Below are 9,342 nucleotides of genomic sequence, written 5' to 3'. Positions count from 1 at the left end.
TCCTGTCTAGCCCCCCCCCCACAGTGGGTCCTGGGGTGGGCACTGCACTAACAAGGAGTGTGTGGAACACACAATGGAGGGAACACTGAGGCCTCATCCCAGCTCTACTCCTCAGCGGCTGTGTGACAAGGCTAATTGCTCAACCTCTCTGTGCTTCCTTTCCTCGGGTCTAAAGTGGGTATCATACCAACTGCCCTGCTTTCCTCAGAGGATGTGACAGAGCTGGCCGATAGGAAGCCTTTGTAAACTAGGAGGGGTGATGGGAGCGGGGGCTGTAAGGGGGCCCCCCTCCCTCTCTCGGGGTCAGCGTTAGGAGTATGTTACAGTAGTCGTGTGAAGTGGGGCGCCAGGGCCAGGGGAGTGTGGGCAAGGGCAGCAGTGGGCATATGGTATGAGTCACTGCCCTTGAGGGCTCTAAGTAAAGGCACAGAGACCTTGTGAACTTCGGGGAGGTTGACTGCTGAGGTCAGAGGTGCAGACAAGACTCCTAGAAGGGTAGAGAAGCGGTGACCTCAGGCTGGGGGTGGATATGAAGGTGGGCCCCAGGGGCGGGTCATGGGGTGGAATCCTGCAGCGATAATGAGAACATTTAACCATCGTTTCGGCTTGGGCCCCAGCCAGGCAGGTCTGAGGCCATCTGTAGACCACATGGGTGTCCAGCTCATCATCAGCCTTGGTTACAGCCACGTTTTCACCCCTGCTGAGTCCTTTTCACCTTAGCCGGAAGGGATAGACCAACCCGGTGTCCAGGCTAAGAGCCAAATGCAGCTGCTTGGCACCCTGTGCCCCATGGCTCCCTCAAGGTGCCGGCTCCAGTGGCCCTGGTTGTGGCTTGGCCGTACCCAAAAGGCCCCTCCATCCACGGGGCGAGCCGGGGGTGAGCGAGCAGCAGTGAGCCCCCACAGCTCCCCTCGACCCCCCCGGGTCCCTGAGGGCAGCCAGTGAGCAGGGCCCTCCGGTGGTAGATGGTGGGCACGTGCCCTGTGTCCCACAGCTCGTGGCGAGGCTCCTGGTCTTCCCCACCAGAGGGTCTAAGGCTCAGGGGGTTAAGTGGAGCCCTCTCGCAAGCCTCGACAGCCTCGTCCATAAAATGGGCCCAGTCTCCCCTCGCCCCTGTCGTGCGGAGTCGGGGGCTTGAGGCCAGGTAGAGCCTGGTGAGCAGTAGGGCCGTCCCTCCCCAGGCTGCCGAAGCCCCCCGTGGACCAGGCAGCCACTTCCTGTGCTGGGGCTGGCGAGGGCGTTTCAGAACACACACTCCTCCGTGGGCCCCTGTATTGCCCCAGTCCCTTCACCCTCTTCCAGGAAGCAGGACCCACCCCCCTTTGTTCTGCCCTGGCTTCCTCTCAGAGGCTCCCAGGGGCCACTGCCCCAGATACACCAGCCCTGTCAGTCCCAAACTTGTTGGAGGTGCCAGGGTGGAGGCAAGCTGAGGGGCCTTTTAAAGGCACCACCATTTCCTCTGCGAGGCCGGAACCCCCAAACCACAGCTCACCTACACCTGATTCCTCCTCAGCGCCAGCAGCCCCCATGGCCCTGAGAGGGGTGGGGAGGCAGCAGAAGGGGCAGGCTGGGCGGGGGTGACTGGGGGGTTACTCAGAGCCATAGGAGCTCTGAGTACCACCCCCAGGCTTTTGGGGGATCAGGGAGGGAGATTTGGGCCCTGAGACCCTGGGTGGGGACAAAGGCCCATAGCTCATTCCCGTAGATCTTGGTACCTGCCTTCCTAACGCACTCACTGATGCAGACTCCCCACTGTTGGGAATACCTCATCAGAGCAGCAAATGTGGAGGGAGCACCTACTGCGTGCCAGGCTCTGGGTTGGGCTCAGGGTACATACAATGGGAAACCAAAATCAGACGTGGCTTCTGCTTTCACAGGCATAAGATAGAGTAGGGGAAAGACACTGATCAAACTACCACACCAATAAATATATGCCACGAGAGAGCAGATAACAAGGCGTCGGGGAAATCAAGGAGGGCTTCCCGGAGGAAGTGACTCAAGCTGAGCTCCTCAGAAAGCATAGGAGTTTACACAGTAGAGAAGGAAGAGCATTTCAGGCAGAGGGAACAGCAGGTGCAGAGGCCCTGTGGTGGGAGGAAGCATGCGGAGTCCCAACAAGGCCTGACCAGAGTGAGAGAGTTTGGGAGGGATCAGATTGCAGGGGGCTTGTTTGTTTTCTTCCTGAGAACAGGGTGGTAGACATTATTATGCCCATTTCACAGGTGAGCAGACTGGGGCTCCGGGACTCCACAGAACTCCCTGACCAAAATTTATGATGGGTGGGCAGCGTCTTGGCAGGTGAGATCCTGCCTGTCTGCCAGGCCAGAAGCAGGACAAGGACCACATTTGTTGGCTCATTTATTCCTTCCAGCCTCCTGATTCTGTAGGTGTTCTCGTTCCTACTTTCATCTGAGGAAATGGAAAATCAGAGAGGTTGAATAACTTTTGCCAAATCACACAGCTAGTAAGTGGTAAAGCTGGTCCTGCTGTGAAGCCTGGGTTTGTTGCCTACAGTTCTGACAGCTGCCTGAAATATGGAAGCGTGGCTAGAACTGAGAAGGGGATAGTGCTGATTAGGAAGGAGGGGGGATGAAGTGGAATCTTCTCTGAGTCGTGGTGAGGTTCCACAGGCTCCCCATGGAGTCCTGTGCACACCAGGAGGCAGGTAGGCCTGGGAGCCCCGGAGCCCCAGGCCTGGGGAAGGAGAGGATGGGATCTGGCCTGGAGCAGGGTGGTGGGAGAAGGCCTGGCTTGGGATTGCTAGAACCTGAGCCTCCTCCCCTCCCCCCACACTGCAATCCCCTCATCAGTGAACCCGAGGGGTACCTACGACTCTGGCTGTGTGGCCCATGGCCATCCATGGTCTGGAAGCTGCACCCCCAGCCAGGCCTTCTCTCCAGGCTTGCTGTTCAAACCCTGCAGGAGAAGCCTGGGCTGCAGACACAAAACAATGTGTTCTTTGCGTGCAACTTGCATGTTCCCTGTTTTTATCTGGTAGTTGGAAATTCCCCTCTCTTCCCCATCTGCCCTCTCCCCACTGGGACCACCAAGCCACCTTGTGACCCCTCTCCTGCTCCTGAGCCCTGTTTCCTTTCCTCTAATCTAAAGGTGAAAGTGAAGAGGCCTTTGGGCAATATCTGGTTGCCAGATGTGTTTTAGCTGGCCCACAAAAAAAATTTGTTTTTACTATCACCACCTAATTCCACATAAAAATCTGGATTCCTAGTTCCTTTTGAAAAACAGGAAGCTCTGCCCGTGCCAGGCTGACACACCCTCACGGATCTGGAGCCGAGTAGCCTCCGTTTCCTTTAGCCAGGGCCCGTGCCTTCCGGTTCTCCAAGGCCCCACCACCTCTGAGTCCCCCCGCCAGACCCCAGCACTTGAGTGTGTGCAGCCCTCCCCCACCAGACTTCCAGAAGAAATGCGCTCAGGGCCTCCGTGTAAAGTCAGGGTTGGCCTAGGCAGTCTCTGAAAGCTTGCTGACCTTCTGGAACTGATTGGAGGTCCGGTCCCCACTGGGCCCACAGCGGGACCCTGTGTTTGGGGTCAGGGAGGGGAAGAAGGTGGGAGGTCTCTGGCCATGTTCACACGCAGGTCTACATCACTGTGCTGGACGAGAATGACAACAGCCCCCGGTTCGACGTCACGTCCGACTCGGCCGTCAGTGTGCCCGAGGACTGCCCCGTGGGCCAGCGCGTGGCCATTGTCAAGGCCCGGGACCCCGACGCCGGCAGCAACGGGCAGGTGGGCACCAAGTGAGATAGTCCAGATCTGCCCTGTCAGTAGGGGCTCCCACAGCCCCGCAGCCGGAGGGGACCTCCAAAGCCATCCCCTCCCTGAGCAGGAAGCAGAGTCATCCAGGCTCTGCCGGGCCCTGAGCAGGTCCGCCCTGCCCTCACCGCAGTCCATGGTCCAGGGAAGGAGACAGAGCTGTGCAAGCTGTCAGCCCTGCCTGTGTCCAGGGAACACGAGGCCCAAGGCTGGCCTCGGCTCAGTCCCCGTGGCAAGCTGGGCACAGAGGGGGTTTAATTTCCCCAGTGACTCCTTGGTCACCTCATCCATGAACCACACAGCATCTCACCCCTGTGTGCCAGCCCTGGGCCGGCCCTCCCCACGAGGACCCAGGGCCCCAAGAGATCACACTCCTCCCCCTGCTTCTCAGGGCCCCCTCCCTGTCCCCTGGCAAGAAGTGCTCCCCACCACGGCAGGTTTGGGCACCCCCTGAGCACAAGGAAGAGGGGTGACAGAGCACACCAGTCTTCACACCACTTTGATCTGTCCTACAAATTGAGGTGTATTTCAGGAGGTTTCCACTGGTTTTTATTTATTTATTTGCGGTACGCGGGCCTCTCACTGCTGTGGCCTCTCCCGTTGCGGAGCACAGGCTCCGGACGCGCAGGCTCAGCGGCCATGGCTCACGGGCCCAGCCGCTCCGCGGCACGCGGGACTCTCCCAGACTGGGGCACGAACCCCCGTCCCCCGCCTCGGCAGGCGGCCTCTCAACCACTGCACCACCAGGGAAGCCCTCCACTGGTTTTTAAATGCTTGCACACCTCTAGGGGACCAAGAGATGCTGGCTCTGGAGATGGAAGCCTATGGGTTCAAATCCTTGTTCTCTTGGGCCCTTGCAAGCTGTGTGACCTTGCCAGTGACTTCTTGTTCCTGAGCCTCCTCTCTGAGCTGAAGAGAACAGCTCCCTTTGACAGGGTCGCTGTGAGAGCCGAAGAGAGCCCGTGTGACACCAGGGCCGCGCCTGCTCCCCGCAGGGGGGCTCAGTGCTTCCCCGCCCTGGGAAATCTCATGTGGGACTCGCACCTGGCCCCAGGCCAGTATGCTTGCATCCCCCCCACCCCTAGCCTGTCATAGGCCCTGCGCCCGCTCTGTGGACCTGCCACCCTCATTTTGAAGGATGTAAGCACTTCCGAATAAAACACATTCTTCTCACTCTCCCAGGCTGAACAGAGGGCTCAGGTGGGCGGGAGGGTGCTCCCTGGCCTGGCCAGCTGCTGGTCCTCCCCGCTTCGTCACCCCTCGCCCCTCATCCTCTCTCTTCCCTTACAGGTGGTCTTCTCCCTGGCCTCTGGCAACATTGCCGGGGCCTTTGAGATCATCACCACCAACGACTCCATTGGCGAAGTGTTTGTGGCCAGACCCCTGGACAGAGAAGAGCTGGACCACTACATCCTCAAGGTGAGCGCCAACTGCCTTCCATCCCAAGAGAGCTCAGCCCATCAGCACGCCCTGGCTTTCAGCTTCCTGCTGTCACCAAGTGCCGTGGGCAGGCAGAACCCCTTAGGACCAAGAGCGTGAGTGAGGCTGACCTGGAAAGGGCATCCTGGAAGGGGTTTCTGGACCCAGAGCAGGAAACAGCAGAGGTGTCTGTGCCTGCTGCCAGAGCCGGGAGAGAAAGCCTGGCAGCTGATAGAGCGACTCCTCCACAGACACAGTGTGACCTTGGGCAGGTTGTTTACTCTGTCTGGGCCTCAGTTTCCCCTCTTGTGTAATGGGCAGAAAAACCTGGCTTCCTCTGCTGAGGTGAGGAATAACGAAGACCACCACTGTTGCTGAATTGCTGAGGCTACCGTGTTTCCTGAGGGGTCTCTGGGGACCCCAGGGCCATGCTTCTGCAGGCGTCTGAGCTCTAGAACACTTTCTACAGGCCTCCAGGAAACATCAGGGCTCCTAGGGACAGGCTCAGTCTATGGTTAGGACTCCAGCTCATTGCCCAAAAGATTATTTGAGACTGTTCCTCTATTGGCCAGAGACCAGGTCTGAGTGCATGGAACAGAGGCCTTGAAGCCAAAGGCAGTAGCCCTGGGTCTGGTTGCAGGCCCAGGGTCACAGTCAGCAGCAGGATGGGGAGGTAAAGACCGTGCACATCAGAGTCGGATTGCAAAGGACGGTTACCAAACAGACAAGTATTGGGCAACAGTTGTTTACAGCATGGAGCAGAAGGTGAAAGCCTTGGGGAGACCCCAGGGGGCAGGGGGCAGGGATGAGCCAGCAAGTCTCTCTGGCCTCTCAGTCCCCCCCACGCCCACTGAACAGGCAGCCCGTTTGGACTCCATATTGCTGATCCTTTTAGCCCTGACTCCAGTCATCCCCCTCCTCGCAGGTTGTGGCATCCGACCGTGGCACCCCTCCACGGAAGAAGGACCACATCCTGCAGGTGACCATCCTGGATGTCAATGACAACCCCCCGGTGATCGAGAGCCCCTTTGGATACAATGTCAGCGTCAACGAGGTGAGGGTGGCTCTGGTGCCCATATAGCTGGACGTCTGGAGTGGACAGTGGGTGTGAGCCGACCGTGAAGCACCTGCTTAAATATCTGCCTGGGGACTTCCCTGGCGGTCCAGTGGTTAAGACGCCATGCTTCCACTGCAGGGGGCGCAGGTTCAATCCCTGGTTGGGCAACTAAGATCCCACGTGGTGTGGCCAAAAGAAAAAAAAGAAAAAAACGCATACTTATCTGCCTGATCCACAGTTTGTCAGATCACAGAGATGGGGTCGTGGCTTACTCATTCATGATTCTATCCCTAACACCTAGGCCAGGTCCTGGAATGTGGTAACTTTTTGTGGTTTGGATGGAAAGGAGAGGGGAAGAAGAAGGTGGCCTTTCACCATCAACAGGAAACTGAGGTTTACCCTGGGAGAGCTACTTTTAAATAAAACAGCTCATTTTTTAAAAATGGTATTGGAATATAGTTGATTTGCAATGTTGTGTTAGTTTCAGGTGTACAGCAAAGTGATTCAGTTATACATGTATTCATTCTTTTTCAGTTTCTTATATAGGTTATCACAGAATATTGAGACCCTGTGCTCTACAGTAGGTCCTCGTTGATTATCTAGCTTATATAGAGTAGTGTGTACATGTTAATCCCAAGTTCCTGATTTATCCGTTACCCCACATTTCCCCTTTGGCAGCCATAAGTTTGTTTCCAGTATCTGTAAAAACAGCTCATTTTTTACTCATAGTAGGATTGAGTCATGTCAGGAGAATTTTTGCCCAGGCACTGCTGGGTGTCATGCCCGGTTGGACATTCATGAAGGCCTCCCTCAATTCAGACCCTGGCTGTCCCACTGACTGGCTGTGTGATGTGCACGCATTCCGTCCTGGCGCCTCAGTTTTCTCATCTGTGAATGGAGTTGGCCTAATCTGTCGCATTATGGAGAGGATTTGATGCGTTCACTCAGGCCCCCGGCATGCAGCAGATACCCACCGAATGTTCGGCACCGTCATCTTTATCTTCCTCCTCGTTGCCCCAGGGTAGTCAGGGCAGAACTTTCTAGAGGTCCAGGTGCAGCCCTTGGGCTCTCAGGAACAGGAGCTAGACTTTGCCCCAAAGGCCTTGAATCTGGAATGACCGCTTTCCTGCTCTCCCCACAGAATGTGGGCGGGGGTACCGCTGTGGTCCAGGTGAGAGCCACTGACCGTGACATCGGGATCAACAGCGTCCTGTCCTACTACATCACTGGCGGCAATGAGGACATGACCTTCCGCATGGACCGCATCAGTGGCGAGATTGCCACGCGGCCTGCACCACCCGACCGTGAGCGCCAGAGCTTCTACCACCTGGTGGTCACCGTGGAGGACGAGGGCACCCCTACCCTGTCGGTGAGTGATGGGGCGTGGCCTCGGGGAGAGAAGGGTGGGGGAGGGGCAGCTCCGCCTTCTGTGTGACAGGGACGAGATGGGTGGGAGTGGAATGCCACGCGCCGATGAGTCCTCCACAACTCCTTTATCGCGTCTTGAGTCCATCAGTCTACAAGTATTTATGGAGGGCCAGTGTGTGCCAAGCTAGGGTGTCGGCTCACCCACCTCTGCAGCCACTCAGCCTCTATTTAGCCGTGTTTGCTTGCCCAGTGCAGCTCTATGGGATGGTACAGATTGAGCCTGAACCTCAGGGCCTGGCCAGCCCCCACTCCGCCTGCCAAGCTGTGCCGTGTACCTGTGGGGCCTCTGTGCCAAATGGGAAAAGGTGCCCTCTGGCCTCTTCCCCTGCATCACGTTGGTGTGACACGCTGTGGCAACACAGGGTCGGAAAGCGCTGGCGTCCGTGGTCCAGTCTGATGCGTGAATGGGTAGGGCCACTGCCCAAGGCAATGTGCAGGGTCCACAGAGTTGCAGAAGGAGGCGGGGCCTGCAGGGCTGGATGGTGACGCCGCTGTGTGGGGTGATGGGCTGGGGGATGACGATGTCTACTGTAAGCTGGCTTCGTGATTGTGAGCAAGTCAGAACCTCTCTGAATACTGGTTTTGTCATCTGTGAAAGAGAGATAATATCTCCTGCGTAGGTGGTGTTTGGGGAATTGAGTTAGCTCTTGTCTGTGGAAGCGCTTGGTAAACCTCGAGGAAGAGGAGTGTATCAGCTACCTATCGCCACAATGACCCTGCATTATAAACCAAACAGAGAGGCATAAAACAACCATTGACTTAGCTCCAATTCTGCAGGCTGGCAATTGAGACCTAGCGGGGTGGTTCTTCTGCTGTCAGCTGGGCTCCCACATGTGTGCATGGGCAGCTGTGTGTCGGTTGGATGGCTGTTCTTTTGGGGGTTGGCTGCCCATCAGTTGGGATAACAGGGCAACTGGTATAACAGTTGGGATAACAGGGCAACAGGTGCCCTGGGATAACAGGGCACCTGTCTGTCCCCTTTCAGAAGGCTGGTCAGTGCTGGTTCTCATGGAGCCAGAAAAGGTCCGGGGGAAAGAGTAGAGCATGCAAGGCCTCTCAAGGCCCAGGCTTGGAACTGGAACAGGGTTATTTCTGCCACATTCTGTTTGCCAAAGCAAGTCACAAGGCCAGTCCAGGTTCAAAATATGGGGAGATAAACTCTCTCTTTTGAAGGAATGAACTGCAAAGTCATGTTGCAAAGAGTATAGATACAGGGAGGTGTAAGGATTGGGGACATTTGTATAATCTGTCTACCCTAGGGACCCTGATTGTAAATGAGGCCTCAGCTCTATCCTTCTGCCCCCAAAAGGTGACTCTCTTGGATCCGGTCCTCTCCTTTGGCAGTGGCACTGTGGACTGTGGGATCAGAGCAGGCCTGGGCGGGGCTTTTTATCTGGAGTGACTCTGGGGAGGGTGATGGAATTAGGTCAATCCCAGAAAACCACATTCTGAAAAGCCCAGGATAATACTAATCACTTCAGCCAGTCATACCCAGTGGGCCAAACGGAGACACAATTACAGGGCACATGTAACTAACTGAGAGGAGGACAGGTAGGGGTATCGTTTATTGTGGCGACATGGAGGGACTCAGTTTTGACATAACCCCTCCCTGCCTGCACCTAGCTTCAGAGTGAATCATCTTCTTGGTCATCTCTCCAATAGCATTT

This window comes from Stenella coeruleoalba (genome assembly GCF_951394435.1).
Source record: "Stenella coeruleoalba genome assembly, chromosome: 16".
In the NCBI taxonomy this organism is placed as follows: Eukaryota; Metazoa; Chordata; class Mammalia; order Artiodactyla; family Delphinidae; genus Stenella; species Stenella coeruleoalba.
This window is presented reverse-complemented; position numbering follows the sequence as displayed.